Source organism: Callospermophilus lateralis, unplaced genomic scaffold, assembly GCF_048772815.1.
Source record: "Callospermophilus lateralis isolate mCalLat2 unplaced genomic scaffold, mCalLat2.hap1 Scaffold_132, whole genome shotgun sequence".
NCBI lineage: Eukaryota > Metazoa > Chordata > Mammalia > Rodentia > Sciuridae > Callospermophilus > Callospermophilus lateralis.
Window position 1 is genome coordinate 3,146,481 of NW_027512489.1, and position 16,582 is coordinate 3,163,062.

The window sequence follows — 16,582 nt, forward strand, 5'->3', positions numbered from 1 at the left end:
AAAGGTTAAAAACTTTTTTAACCTTTCTTTAAGCCTTTCTTTAATTCATGTTTTAAATGTGATATCATATGGTGTTAGCTAATGTTCATGTGACCTCAAACAATTTATGTAAACTTTGTAAAGTGATATTTAAAAAGCAAATATCAGCTTTAGAACTGGAACACTTACGATTTATAAAGAGCCGGGCCTTACCTGAGTTAAGGTTCTGTGTTCCATCTTACTATATGTGAGAATGACTACAAAAGCAGTAGGCCAGATTTTAGTTCCTTTAAAGTTATGTTCAAAAGTTTTTTTTATCTGTCAAGACTACTAGGATCTCAAACAGGGGATATAATGTATTCCTCAGCCAAAATTCAGGGCAGCTATTAAATGAACTAAATATTTTCACTCTAGTTAATTTTATTTTGTAATTTCCTTATAAGTGATCTAAAGATTCCCTGTTATTATTTTACAGAAATTTTGCATTAAGAACACAACATGGATTAATTTAAGATAATAAGCCATCACCTAAAAGACAGATAGGATAATACAGATCCCATTTAATAAAAAAGATAAATAATTGTAAAGTTATACACATTAAAGCCCAGTACTCTTAATATAAGGGTGTTAAGATTTATTTGTTGGATGTTTAAGATTAAGTTTTAAAATGTTGAAGCCTTGTGAGGGAATTTCTGTACAGTGACATGCTCCAGTTGCTGCAACATTTATTCAGTACTCATGGTCTTTTTTTCTCTCATCGAAGCACCCATCCCCAGATGACTTTACAACCTGTTCTTCCCCAACCAGACTTCAAACCAAACTGACTTCTAAAAGGAAACTCATGTCCCTCATGGCATGTCTCCTCACATCACCCCCTCTCAGCTCAGAAGAAGCCAAGACAAGTGATGCCCCTTTCTTACAACAATGGAGCCAAAAATAAATAGACTGTCAATATAAGTAATTAATTAAGTCAGATCAAATCAGGGAGACCAGTTTTGGGTGAGTTCAAAAAATGTTGGAGACTGTTACCTGAGGAATTAAAATTCTCTCAGTGCTCTTTCCCTACCTTATCAAATATTTGAAGGAATACATAAAAAGGGGGGGGGGAGTGATAGACCCAACCTGATTTTTTCTTAAAATTGGGAGCCATCTCGCCACAAAGCCATGAAAAGATAATTTCAGCTTTACAATAAGTTACTGCAAATACTGAACCTGCTTGGAATTCCTGCCTGTGCCTTGAACTCACCCATGCCTGGCTCTCTGACCAGATTGCAGCCCTCTCTGAAACTTTATTGATGCCTCACAAATCCTGGCCTTCCCTGGCCAGATAACGACCTCCTCTGAGGCTCTAATGACCTTCCTAAATTCTGATGTTGGGGTCAGCAATAATGTAAACTACCATTAGTGTTATGCTCCTCAGAGTTTTGTTATCTGTAACCTCCCTTTTTGTAACTTTCTGGGCTATAATGCTGGGATGCAGGAAAGCTTCGGGTCTGTCTTGTTCCTGCAGTTTTGGGTGGGAGAGGCAGCCGTAAGTGGTCTTTTCTTGTGTCCTGGTCTAACACCACCAGACACTGAAAACAATTATGATGAGTTCCTGGCCACAAATTTCAGTTCCTGACATTGCCAGTCTCAGTGGCTTCAAACAGCCTCCCTACCCAGTCTCAAAATAAGAACACACACTTGCCATTTTCTGGCTTTCAGTATGCTTAGTGTCCCTGCTGTAGTTTTTTCAGCTCCTGTGTAGCACAGAAGCCTGGAGCTCCAGATCTACAACAGAAAACATAGAAATGGATTAAAAGAATGGCAGGCTCCAGAAACACAAGGACAGGAGAATGTGAAAGCCCACCCATCATCACTGGCTCTGTGTTGATTGGACTGTTCTCACCTAAGAGAGAGATTAGAAAGGGCTTCAGGCACTTCCTCCAAACTGAGGCTAGTAGGTTTACTGTTTGAGTGACAGTAAATTGCATTCAGACCAGAAACAAAGTCACAAAGACTGGTTCTTGGTTGCTTTTTGGTTGATAAAGGACTGGGGATCAACCATGTACTGCGGTGCATGACTGTAATCCCAGCAGCTTGACAGGCTGAGGAAGGAGGATTGTGAATTCAAAGCCAGCCTAAGCAATAATAAAGCATTAAGAAACTCAGTGAGACACTGTCTCTAAATATAATACAAATAGGCCTGGGGATGTGGCTCAGAGGTCATGTGCCCCTGAGTTCAATTCCCAGTAGGAAAAAAAAAACAATGGGGATCAGATCAAGAGGTACTCACTACAGAGCCCCATGACAACAGATGAATGCATTCATGGATGGATAGACACAGAGATAGAGTGTTGGGACAGAGTCTCATATTCTCCTGTGATGGCTTTATTTTTTTAATTTGCTGTGAATTGCACTAAGTGCTCAGGACCATATTATTTCATGGCAGAGTTTCCTCCAAATACATGGATCCAGCACTGAGAGAAGTGCATTTGTCATGTATATAAGGATAAATCAATTCATGAATACATATGTGTATATTTTTATAAAAAAGAAATATTACAATTACTTTAAATTTTCTTTAATATTCATGTTCTCTGGTCTTATGAGAAAACAGCTTGAGATTTCAACTCATTATTAATTCCCTGAGGCAGTAATATCCCCACTCCTTTATAAATTAGGAGACACAGTAAAATGCTAAAGTTTCTAGTATTAACATTAATAAAGAAAAAGATGTGGAGTGGGCCAGGTCTCTAGATCTGTCAGTATCCCAGACCCTAGAGTATAAGTAACTAAATAATAATTATGATTGGAGACTATCATAGGATTTTGTCTTTTTTTTCTTTTGGTATGGGGTACTATGAGAATATTAGCACAAATCACAGGCATTTATGTCTCTCTGTGTATATATATATATATATATATATATATATATATATATATATATATATATATTATTTTCATAACTTAATACATCCCATCAACAGAGTCAACTTTAGATTTAAATGAAAAAAAAAAAGTAAATCACTATTGCCAAGGTCAAGCCCCAGTACGGATCAAGGGATCCTGAGGGACAAGTGGTGTCTGGTGCTGAAGGATAAGTAGCGTCCATGAAAGAAAAGGAGACAGGATGATGGTTTCAAGTTATGAGCAGCCTTCAGAAGGATCTGCTGCCCCTAGAGGGCCTTTATTATTTTGTTGTTTGTTTGTTTTACAGGTTTTTTTTCCTTTTTGTAGTTAATGGATAGCATCAAAACTTCTTTGGTTTACATAACTTTCAAGAGTTACAATCTTGTCAAACATATGTTAATTATCAAAGATATTAAGCACATTATATAGAATTTTTTGTGTAACTTTGCCAATCATGATTAGTCTTTTACGTTTTCACCTCAGTCTCTAGGGGCTCGAATACAAAACTTGACTACCTGTCTCTTGACCTATTATTATCTTTTAACTTTAAATCATACCTATAATTATTCCATTGACCTTTAAATTTAAAATATACTTATAATTATTTGTAAGCTTTCTTACTCCTAAAGTTCCCATAAATAACACTAAAACAGTGAAAGCCTATTTTTTAGAAGCCTACTACTCTGAACTGTCTCAAAAATATATCTATATTAATTTTACATTATTTTGTTTTTAATTTCCAACAAATTTCCTTTGTTCATATGACCTATTTAACCACTTTCTTAAAAGAGTTTCTTTGATCATTGTTCAAAGTATACCAATCTTCATGTCTTTGTGATCTTTAATTAAAAGGCAGGCTCTGCACCTCAAACCATTTGTCATTTTTATTAACTATTTTTTTCCTATTTTCTTTTTTTTAATTTATTTTTTAGTTTTCAGTGGACACAACATCTTTATTTGTATGTGGTGCTGTGAATCGAACCCAGGCCACACGCATGCCAGGTGAGCGTGCTACCACTTGAACCACATCTCCAGCCCTTGTTTCCTATTTTCATCATAAATTCCTGTGTAAAGTAAGAGAGTATGTTAGTTGGAGGAATATATGTCACAAAAGTGTGACTTTAGGATTGGGGGCTTAGAGTAGATTGTTAATTTTTTCTCAGGAAACTTGATTTGAAATCTTTTCCCCATAAACTTCTTGAGAAATAAAACTATTTTGTGTCCTCAGAGATATTGAAACACATCTCAGGGCATGTCTTAATTGTACCCTTAGTCTCATTCTGGGAGTTTTCCTGCAATCTCAAGTAACACATACTTTTATTATTGATTGATGTAAACCCTTTTATTTATATCATGAGTATCATAAACAAAGCACTTAACATTCCTTATGGTTCCAGATTCCATATGGTTCTGCTCTGCCCCAGCATCCCGCAGTGTGACTGTGTCAGTGGGTTCAGGAACACTTCACCACAAACACTATCTATAAGTCACCATATGACTTCATATGACTTCTGTGAACCTTGTGATTGAATCTTGGCACCCAGTCTATAGTATTGGAATAGTTATGTATCACTGGATATTAAGTCATTGTATAACTTATCGGCACATTTGAACCCTGAGCCAAATCCCCATCCCTATTTTATATTTTATTTAAAGAAAGAGTCTCACTAAGTTTCTTAGCACCTGATGTTCACTGAAGCTGGACTTGAACTCATGATCCTCCTGCTTCAGCCTGACAAAATACTGGGATTGATTTCAGTGTGCACCACTGCACTCGGTTCTGTTCACATATTTAATGCCAGCATTCCCTCTCTGCATTGTCAACTATTTTATTTTTTCTATTCAACATTCCAAATGAATGCAGTATTTTTAATTTTTTTGAAAAGAACTTCATTGCAGTTTAAACATTTTGCTTTCTCTTTGTGAGCATTTTACATGAGAGAAAAGAAGACAAGTAACTTGAAAATTTAAAAAATAAAAACAATGTCTGTCTCCTCCCTCTGTCTTCCCAGGCACATTCACCTTATCAAAATGTCTGATTTAAAATTTTTCTTTTATTACGTTCCTGTGTGATGCATCCTCATTCTAACCTCCCATATTGTGTTAAATGGGGGTTTCATAACTGCCTGATAAAATTGTGAAGAGATATCATATCTAAAGTCTGTTGAAGTTTCTAGTGAATATCGTTCTTTTTTTTTTCTTCCAGAGAGCAGTATAAAGTATGAAGTTAAGGCACTTAAGGAAGTCTCTGAGAGCCGTTCAGATGTCAATGATCTTTTAGTTATACAGGGCTGGGACCCTCTGGGAAACTGAGGTACTGTGAAGACGATGCCCCTTAAAATGCAGTTTTTTTTTCCAATGAAGACATAAAGTTCTCAAACTTATCGATCAGAGTAGCAACCAATTAGTTTATTAGAAGTGAAGTGAAAGAGGAAAAAGATGACACTCTGAAGAGAGAGAATTTTCTGTCTGAAAAGAGAACATGTCTCTCTTGCAGGCTCTCTTGCATTCCAGTTTTCTTCGAGATCTAAACAGAGATTCCAAAGGGTCCTTCCCAGGTACAGTTCTTGATTTTGTACTGATAGTTAGAATAACAAAAAACTCTCAAGTATTCACTGCCCTGACAACTTTAGGTTAATTAGATTCATGCTCACCATTTCTAAATTAACTCATAAGCAAAATTGTTGCAGATTTTTTGGTTATTAAGAATTACCCTTGTTTCTCTGTTTTTCAGAATCTGGTCTTTAGCACAGTCAAAAAATTCTCCTGTTTAGAGTAACATAGGTTGCTTTTATAAACATTATTTTGAAACTGCATTTCTCCTGAAGATAACAGTTTGTTAAGGAATGTGACATATCCTGTCCAGCTAAGCCAGAAAGGATGCAAGTAAATTGCTTCATAGAAAATAAAGAATGGGGTCAGTATGTTGGTCCTATTCATTTCTTTCTTTCTTTGTTTGTTTGATTATGGTATTGTGTGTTGAATCCAGAGCTAGCCTACCACTGAGCTACATCGCCAGCCCTATATTTATATTTTATTTAGAGACAAGGTCTCACTGATTTTGTTAGTGTCTCTTGGAGAAGTTACTAAGACTCGCTCTAAGTTCATAATTTTCCTGCCTCACCCTCCCAAGCGACTAAAAATACAGGCATGTGGCACCATTACCAACCTAACATTTATCTAAAAAAAGTACTTCATTTTTTTACCAGGTTCTGTAAATAATACTATAATGAAAATAGACATGCAGTGGTTCTATGATGTAATAACTCCAGTATTTTTTTAGATTCATACCCAGAATAACATCTAGTGGAACATAAGCCTTTTTTTTATTTTAACTTTCTGAAGAACCTTAATACCATTTTCAAAAATAGCTTTATTCAATTGATATTCTCACCAATATTTTTTTCAACTGAGTCTTTTTATATGATGCTTGCATGCTCTGGAGTACCTATTATCTTTCAGATTTTTATATTTTAGTTCTTAATATTTTATTTACGTTTTGTTAGTCATAGATAGACAAATTACTTTTATTTTATTTATTCATTTTTATGTGGTACTGATTCTTAAATATAGTGCCGCTGATGTGCTGTGCAAGCACTCTACAACTAAGCCAGAACTCTATCCTCAGTCTTTGAGATTTTAAGCATAGGCATTCTGACAACACTGCACAAAGTGCAGGATATTTTTTATTTTATTGATACTTTAAATTACTGATGCAAGTGTGTTATATTCCAGGATTTCAAGTAGCCAGAGGAAGAGTGTCCTGTAAATATTTTCTGTGATGAAATGAAACAAGAATCTGCGATTTGTAAACTTTGTTAACACTACTGCTGAAAATTTTTGTCTTTGGAAGTGTTACAAACAATGCAAATCCAACGGCTTGAAATACATCAAGATTTGCTCATGCTCGTCTCTATTGCTTTTAGCAATTGAAAGTTTAAGATATTCTCCCTTGAACAGAAGTTGCTAATGTTAGACATTCAGTGCATGGAGAAACTTATTCTGAAAACCTACTGGTAGGCCTGGAATTATTACTGGTGTAAACAAGGGTAGGTCAGGTCTCAGAAAGTGCTCAAATCTTACTGAGTCTATCAGGAGATTGATTAATTTTCCCCTTTTGTACCCTTTATTGATTCAAGAGTGAAGTAATTCTTCCAACAAGAGAAGTTAGTAAAACCACTGGTAAATCTCTTTTTGGGACAAACTGACAGCTTTGAGATGTAATTTTTCTGCCTTGACTTCAGGTTGTGAAACAAATCAAAAGACTTACTTGGTCATAGAAGAAAACCACTTTGTAATTTTCACATTTACATTTCACTCCTTCTTTAACCAGTGGATAAGTTAAGATAAAAATTACAGAAAATTTTAAAGTCAGTTTACATATTATCTCAATCTCCCCTTATTTAAGGTGCCTTCAAACTTGTAGGAATATTTCTCAAATATGTGGCACTTCAGTAAACAACTCAAATGCCCACGTGTACCCTAGCTTTTTCTACTCATTTGATTGTAGATATTCTTTCACTTGTCCAATGTATGTAAATCTCATAATTCATTTATGACTTTGTCAAATAACACACATAACATGAGTAAATGTGTATTAATATATTAGTAAAGAAAGGGTGGGTTAAAAGCCTTCTATTTTGCTCTATTTCTGTTATAGTCCAGCTGTGACGTGTTCCCCAAAAGCTCATATGTGAAACAATGCAGGAAGGTTTGGAGGAGAAATGATTGGGTCATAGCTTTAAAGTCCTCAGTGAATTAATCCCTGAATGAATTAACTATGTGATAACTGAATTGATAGTGTGTGGCTGAAAAAAGTGAGAATTGGGGATAGAGCTTTGGAATCTAAATTTGTATATTCTCCCAAAAATGAATCTGTCTCTTTACTGTTATCACTATGTCAGTTGATTCCCTCTACCACACCCTTTAGCCATAATGTTCTGCCTCACCTTGAGCCCTGAGAAATGGAGCAGTATTCTATATGCTAAGACTTTTGAAACCCTAAGCCTGTAAATAAACTTTTATTCCTCTACAATTTCTCTGGTCAATTTGTTAGTCACATTGTTGAAAAAGGCAACTAAAACAACTTCTAACTTGATCTCTCCTTAATATCTGCTCTTTGTGATGATTTTGAACCCAGTACCTTACATATTCTGCAAACAAACGCTCAGGAAAATGTGACCCATCTAACTTTAGATTGTATTGTATTATCCATTTACTTCTAGCCTTATTTTTGATACGGATAGGCTTAGACCATTTTATTTATCTTAAAAATACAAGAAATTACATGCATATGGATTCAACTTTGTGTTTGGTTCATACTATGACTCCTTGGATTTCAGTATTGTATTATACATTCATTATATACATCAGTTTCTCTTAATGATACTAATAGTTCATTTGATTCTCTGAAGCATAGGTTTTGGAGGTATTTCATAAAAACTTTTCATTCCATGTAATTTTTTTTTTCAGTCTCTTTCTTTTAATAGAGAAGCATGCTGAAATTTCTTTGTTAATGTTTTTTTTTCTTAGTTGTAATCATAATAACTTTATTTTATCTATTTGCTTTTAGGTGATGCTGATGATTGAACCCAGTGCCTCATATGTGCTAGGTAAGCACTCTACCATAACCCCAGTCCTACATGCTAAAATATTGATGAAAATGTTACAGATTTCATTCAAGGAAAATTGTTTTCTTTGTAGTGATGTATAGCATCTAAACACATGTGTGTAATTGGTTTTTTTAATGTCCTAATTCAAGTTTTATTTACCAATAAATTCTATATATTTCCCTTTAAAATGTATATGCAATGTGTGAAGTAGTATCAAAAAGTTACCTTTATATAATACTGATGTGGTGTTTTTTACTGTTTGTTAGGCTGAATGTAGTGTGGCAAAAAATGTGTCTTGACAGTAGAAACCACTTTACTCACACTTTATTATTTTTACGTTTCTTATGTGCACATTATATTTTCTTTCACCTTACAGATTTCAACTCTATGAACCATGCAGCTCTTCTTTTATATATTATTATGGTTTTTAAGAGCAGTCATATTTATAAGTTAATGTTACCGGTGGGGAAGTGTCATGTCCTTCAATAGGCACACATTTTTTTACAAAAAGATAGCCACTTATAATTAATCTGTAGTTCATGAGAACTTTTCACTCCACATCTTCATGAATACTGTTTAATTTTATGTATTTGGTTATATTTTATTTTTTATGAGTACTGAACCCTTAGATATCACCTGTATAAAGAGAATATTCAAGTTATTTGACTGTTCTTCTCATGATGTCCTTGTCTTTTTCTTCCTGAATGTATTTATTCATGCATCAGGCAATTTATCTTACCTGTTACTTTGTGCCATTTAATGGTATAACTTCATTTATTGATTATTTTAATGCCCAATTTATTAATTTGTTTAACATTTTGTTTTGTGCAACTTTGAAAAGAAATAAGTTTCCCATTGCTGTGTGCTTCTTATGACTGAAATCAAGGGTGCCTTTCCATTCAAAACTAGACTCTAGTATTAATATTATATGAGACAGAGTCTCAATAAGTTGTTAATCATCTCTGTGAAATTTCTTTTATTATTATTATTGTTGTTATTATTTATATGAGGCAGTGGAATGCATTATAATTTTTATTACACATGTAGGGCACATGCTTTATGTCTCTTGCTGTATACAAAATATATTCACATCAATTTGTGTCTTCATAAATGTACTTTAGAGAATGGTTTTCATCAGATTCCACCATAATTGCAAACCCTCTGCCACCTCTCTTCTCCCCTACCCTGCTACCCTATCTAAAATTTGTCTATCCCTCTCATATCCCTCCCTACACCACTATGAATCAGTCTCTTTGTATTAAAGAAAACATTCAGCATTTGTTTTTGGGGGATTGGTTTTGTCATAACTTCTTAAGCAGTTGATACTATGAGCAATACCAACACATTCACAATAAAACTTACTTTTTCTTATAGTAACTATTGAATGTTTTATAATTACATATTGACTATCTTTGAAAGACTTATTATGTTGCACTAAGCAAGATTAAAATCACTTTGTGTGTGTTTGTGTGTGTGTGTGTGTGTGTGTGTGTGTGTGACACAGATACCCCATAGATATAAAACTTTATTTAGAAAGGATGGCAATTTTGTACTCCTCAGCAGTGGAAACTTTCATTTTTCATGGTCTAATTGTAAAGATTTTTTTTAAAGATTCTGTTTTAGGGATAGGATTATGGCTCAATAGTAGGGTGCTCACCTAGTACATGAGAGGCATTGGGTTTGATCCTCAGCACCACATTAAAATAAAATAATAATAATAATAAATGATATTGTGTCCACTAACAACTAAAAAAATTTAAAATTCTCTTTTTGGTACACTGATCTCTCTAAGTTTATAACATACAATAATGTGTTGCATAGTGATCTTTTAGTCAGTGATGGAATTTATATACAACAACAGCTACAATATATAGCCTAAGATTGTAGTAGTATACAATCTAAATGTCAGTATACAGTATGATATTTGCAACAATGGAAAAGTCATTTTGAGTGCATTTCTTAGAGTGTATGCCTGTCTTTTAATGAGGCATTTTTATACACATACTATACATTACAAGAACTGATATAATTTTTGTATGACTGTTATATCTCAGATTTACCAAAGCATGCATGAAATTTTATTTGTCTATCAAAGATCAAGAATTTGACACCACTGACACATTAATGGCCATTACTGGAGATTAGTTTATTTTGAATATTATATTATTGTTGTTGTTGTTATTATTATTATTATTATATGGTATTGAACTCAAGGGCACTGAACTCCTGAGCAACATTGCCACCTTCATTTGCATTTTATTTAGATATAGGCTTTCAGTGAGTTGCTTAGTGCCTCCCTTTCGCTGAGGCTGAGTTTCAAATTATGATCCTTCTGCCTCTCCTACCTTGTTAGTTTCACAAGATTCTTACCTGCTTTTTTCTTTGACATCACATGCCTGCTATCCTCTCATGCTGTTCATTGCTGGACTCAGCAGTTTTAGATATTCTCCTTTTCACATTTTGACACCATTGTTGGCAGATCCAAGATCTTTAATTAGATAGTCCTTAATACACAGTTTCTCATTTTGACTCCTTGGTGTTCATGCTCATGAAGAACTTGAAAAGTGTTCAACAGATATCTATAAATGGTATAAAATGTGAAGAAAAAAAATCTATAAAAAAAGTTAAAACATACTAACATTTATCTTTGGATAAATAATAAATTGTGAATTAAGGTAGCACCAGCACTATCTTATGGAGAAAAGTAAGCATATTCCAAGAAAGATAAGAAAAAAATAATGAGAGAAACAATAGAATAAAAATACATTTTTACTTTGAGAAATTGATTTTTGAGAACTTTCCAGCTAAATCTGGCACATAATTTTATAGGGGTAAGAGACACCCATGAAATTGATGCCTCACAAGTATCTAAACAAACTCATGGTAAGGAAACCTTTGACAGTAATACCTATAAAGCATGAGAATGAATCAAAGACGGGTGATGAATACTCCTCTGTGAAAGTGCTTATAAAACATAATTTTTCATTGAATCCTAATGTAAAAGATTATTTGTGTGCATAGTGACTAGATAGTACTTTTTTCAGATGTACAAAAAGGGTAAGATGCTGATTAAAGTCACATCTTCTAGCTAGAATCATATGGAAGAGAACATAATTAATATATAGAAAGAATGCTGTTTTATTTTTGGTCCTATTATTTATTTGTATTTGAACTTAATCTTCCACTAATGTGATATGCAACTCAAAATAATACAGTTATTTCTCTGAGTCCCTCATTTCTTGACTATAGAATGACAAAATTTAGATTTTGCCATTTCTTATATTCTTTATACCAGAAATCAGAGGGCTAAAGGTTACTTTAACTATACTTGGAGTTGGGGTTTTGGCTCAGAGAAAGAGCACTCACCTAGCATGTATGAGGAATGCAGTTTAATGTTCAGCTCCATACAAAAATAAATAAATAAATAAATAAATAAATAAATGTATTTTGTCCACCTACAACTAAATAATAAATGTTAAAAATTACTGACTGATCTTTACTCAGACAATAATATTTTAACTTTACGTCTTTTATAAACAGTTCCATGAAGGGGCTGGGGTTGTGGCTTAGAGGAATATCACTCACGTAGCATATGTGAGGAAATGGGTTTGATTTTTTGCACTACATATAAATAAATAAAATTCTCTATAAAAAAAACACCATGACACAAATCAAAAGAAAATGAGACTATTTATTTATTAACAAATATTTAATAACACTGACTTCTCAGGAGAGTTTTGGTTTACACTTAGACCAGCACAAAAAAAATTCGAGAGTTCTGTCAGAATTATGATTCTTTGTCTTACAAAAGTAGAGGATATATTTCAATCAGTGTATATACTTTTTGTTAGCTTAAAAAATAACTCTTTACTATGTAATTATATACTATTCTTAAGAGTCATGAATTTTTGGTGGTTGTGCCAAGATTAATATATAAATAATAAATTCTACATTGGAAAACATTTTAAGGTAGTATTTGTTTTAAAAAATTGGTAAACTGGGTAGTCATGGTGGTGCATGACTGAAATCTCAGTGGCTTTGGAGCTAAAACAGGAGGATCACAAGTTCAAAGCAAGCATCAGCAATGGCAAGACACTGTGCAACTCATTGAAACTGTCATAAATGGAATACAAAATAGTGCTCAGAATGTGACTCTGAGTTTAATCTCTATGACCCCCCCCCAAAATTTGCTAAAATCCCAGGAGCATGCCTGTCATACCACCGGCTTGAGAGGCAAAGGGAAGAGGAGAATTAAAAAAAAAAAAAAAAAACAGGCTTAGAAACATAGCAAAACCCCACGCAACTTTGTGATAACCCTTTCTGAAAATTAAAATAAATAAATAAATAAAATTTTGGGGATGTGACCCGGTGGTAAAGTGTCCCTGTGTTCAATCCATAAATTCTCCAAATGGTAAACTAACTATCATGCAAATGAAAACAACAAAATATATTTATATTTTTAAAAATCATTTAGTTAATACATACATTCCATTTTCAGATGCCACACACAAGCAACCAGATATCTAAAAACAGGTTTTATATTAAAGTTATGAAACTTGCAAATGTCTCTCAAAACTAGATCAAGACTTCTCAGCAGTCTAGACACTTTCTATTGAGCTGCTTGTGCTATCACTTGGATGCTTCTTAACTAAACTTTTCCTAGATAAAAAAAAAAAAAACTGCAAAAAAAATTTAAAACTAAAAGGGATATCCTCCATGCAAGCCTCATAGATATACACACATATATGTCTTGATATTATATACCTCTTTTTGCCACTTCATAAATTATAACATTTTAGTGACAAATTGAATGGAAGAAACACTTTATAATCGTATGTCATGGGTGACCTGTATTTGGTCCTGTAAGGAACAAGATTTATCTGTTAAAAAATTAGGGTTACTACTCTCTGAACAGAAGGATAAGAACTGTCATGAAATTCAGACATTTCAATGATTCACTGAAGACAATTTATTTATTCATTTATTTTAGGTACCAAGTTTTTTCATTTCTAACCAATAATCTGGACATGTCTCCACTTTTTTAAATCTCTTTTTGTTAGACTTTTAATCATGTAATGACATGAGACAGCGATTATGTCACAAAGAATGATAAATATATCATGGCAATCCCCATTTCAAAACCGTACAATGATATCACCATTCAGATATCTGTGACTTGTGAATTTTTACTGTGGAAATTATAATTGTTTTACTGTAGGTGACTGAGCATTCAAAACTAATAGTCACATTTTAAACAAATCCATAAAATTAATTATTATTATTAAATTTTATTAGGAATTTTGATTTGATATGCTCTAATAATATTATTATTAGAGCATAGTGATTAATTTTATTGATAGTTGAATAATAATAATTAATTTTATTGTTTTAAAATTTTAATACATTTACCAAGTTAAAATACATTATTTCATTCACATTTTAACATATTAAGTATGAGCAACTATGGTTGCAAGAGTTTTTTGTTTGTTTGTTTGTTAGTTAGTTTTCGTGTTGTTGTTGTTGTTGTTTTTCAGAAAAGCCTTTAAATGAAAAAAAAATAACTGAATTGGCAATTTCAGGTGGATTTCCCAATTTTTCACAGAAGAATTAATTAAGGCACTGGGTGATGGTCACTGCACCCAGACATCATTTTCAATATAGACCTAGAACATTATCAGGAGAGCATGTCAAGATTTACAACATCAAACAAGGGTTAGATATAAACATAGATATTAAGCCAGGGTAAAGAGCTCATGAATTACATCTTGGAGCATTTCAAGTAAAACATCTGAACATATACTTTAAAATTTAAATGAATACATAAATTAAGACTGAAATATTTCACAATAATTTTATAACTGAAATATTAGATCATTATTTCATGCAGAGCAACTTGTAAATTACAGAGCAGACATCAATTGTAAATGATCCAAATGCTAATAAAAGTTAAATGATAAACCTTGTTCTAAAAGATAAGCATTGCAAATCTAAAAATAAAAAATTCTCAGAAATTTGAATTATTATATGAGGTATGAGAGGTGACATGATGCTGCATGTGGAAAATTCTACAACAGACCTATGTGACGTGGTCACAGTCAAAACACAGGTGCATTAAATTATTTTATGAAATTACCTTCACACCATGTATAAAAACTATCGGAAAATTATAAATTTTTGAAAATTACAATGCCATCCACAAGATATTTCTGTCTCTCTGACTCTTAAAATAAAGTTATTATATCTAAATCTCTTTGAATATTCTCATTTGAAGCATTTGGATAAAAAATATTGAATTCTAACAAGTGAGGACTTAACGACACTAATGAAACACTCAGAACATGGGTAAGTATCAAAATAATTACACTAAATGAAATAAGTTAGACACCAAAAACGGTATTGAGTAGTTTGATTTATTTAAATTCTTGATGATATGAGTTTAAGGTACAAAAACAGCAGAAGAAGAAATATTCCTGAGAATGTGGAAATTGATCCATAGGGTATACTTATATCAAAACATACTCATACGTAGGATAAATGTGTGTGCATAATTCTAAGTGTACCTAAATGAAGCTATTAGAACATTTTAGCTATTAAAGCAAACTTTCACTTCGTTGACAACTACTCATTACAAATGTAAGAGTTACCCTTTAACATTTTCTTACGTTGCAAAGCAATCCACATTAGATTTAACTAAAAAAAAAATAAAAGACAAAAACTCTGTTAAAATAAATTGGACACTCCAAACCTTGTGTTTATGAGAAACCAATGGCCACACTGAGCTTCTCAGTTATGGACCTTTGCTCTCTGCAGAGCTACAAACACCATCTTCACCATTACTTCAAAACCTTAGAATGTTTTCTCTTGAAAGCAGTTGTGGTGAGCAGTAAACTGGTAGCATGTCATACTGGTTTTTCTAATTTATTCATTTCCTTATTATTTTTGACAGAAAGCCTATTTAGCGTCCTCTATGTCTTGAGATTTGTAGGCCTTGGTTTTATTTGGAGGGGATGAGGGTATAGAGATAATACAATGCTCTTTGAATTTGACAGGAGGAAGAATGAAAAGAGTCTCTACACCCTGTGTTTTCAGGGATGTGCTATAGGAGAACCATCAAATTTCTGTTTGCCATTGTGAAGTTGAGTTGATTTCCCACTTTGTTATAATTTAGAAGATGCAGAAAATAAAGGGGATAATGAGAGGTGCTTGGGTCCATGTTGACTAGGTGGCAGATGAGGTAATGGGTAGAGTTTGCTATAGAGTTCAACTTATTGAAATAAGTATATGTGGGTGCTGAGAGACTGGCTTAGTATCACTCTGAGAATATGTGCTTTGCTAGTTTGCAGAAATGGAAAAAAAAGAGGCTATATATAGCACAAGGCAAGTATATGTGTTAGGTTTCTCAGAGCAGGAAACAAACCAGACCTCTGTGTAGGGAACTAGGCAAAGGGAATTGGCCTATGTTCCTGTGTGGAGGGGAGGTTTTTTTTGTAGAACACCAAGCCACCTAAAAATTGCTAGCCTTGGTACCTGTACTTTTCCATATTGCCCTTAGTTAACTGGCTCTCTCTTGACTCCACCTGCAAACCAATACTACACCTTCTATGGTATAAATGCCAGTGCATTTTCCTACACTAATCACACCTCCCTTTATGAATCTTCCATCATTCTTTAATTACAGTCTGCCCTGAGATAGTAGGGGTGCCATCCATCAAGGCCAGTTCACTGCAAACACCATAGTTTCTACCTATCCCCCACTCACTATCAATAACTTCTTAACAAACAGAAAGTACCTGTAAAGGCTCAGTGCTATCACTATACAACACTTGAATGTTCAAAGTCAGTCATATTATCAATGCAAAACAAAAGGTCAACCACCAAAATCTACTTCTGTCAAATGTTATTATCTTTGAAGGTAGTGTTTTAATTTTCTTTTAAAATGAATTATTAAATTTTTCAGTATACCTTTATGTATGAATAAGATGTTGGGGATTGCTTAATTTATGACACCACTTAATGACCTAATATTTATGTTATTATTTTTTAATGTATTCATTTCTTAAATTATTTTTTAAATATGATAACATAATGCATTACAATTC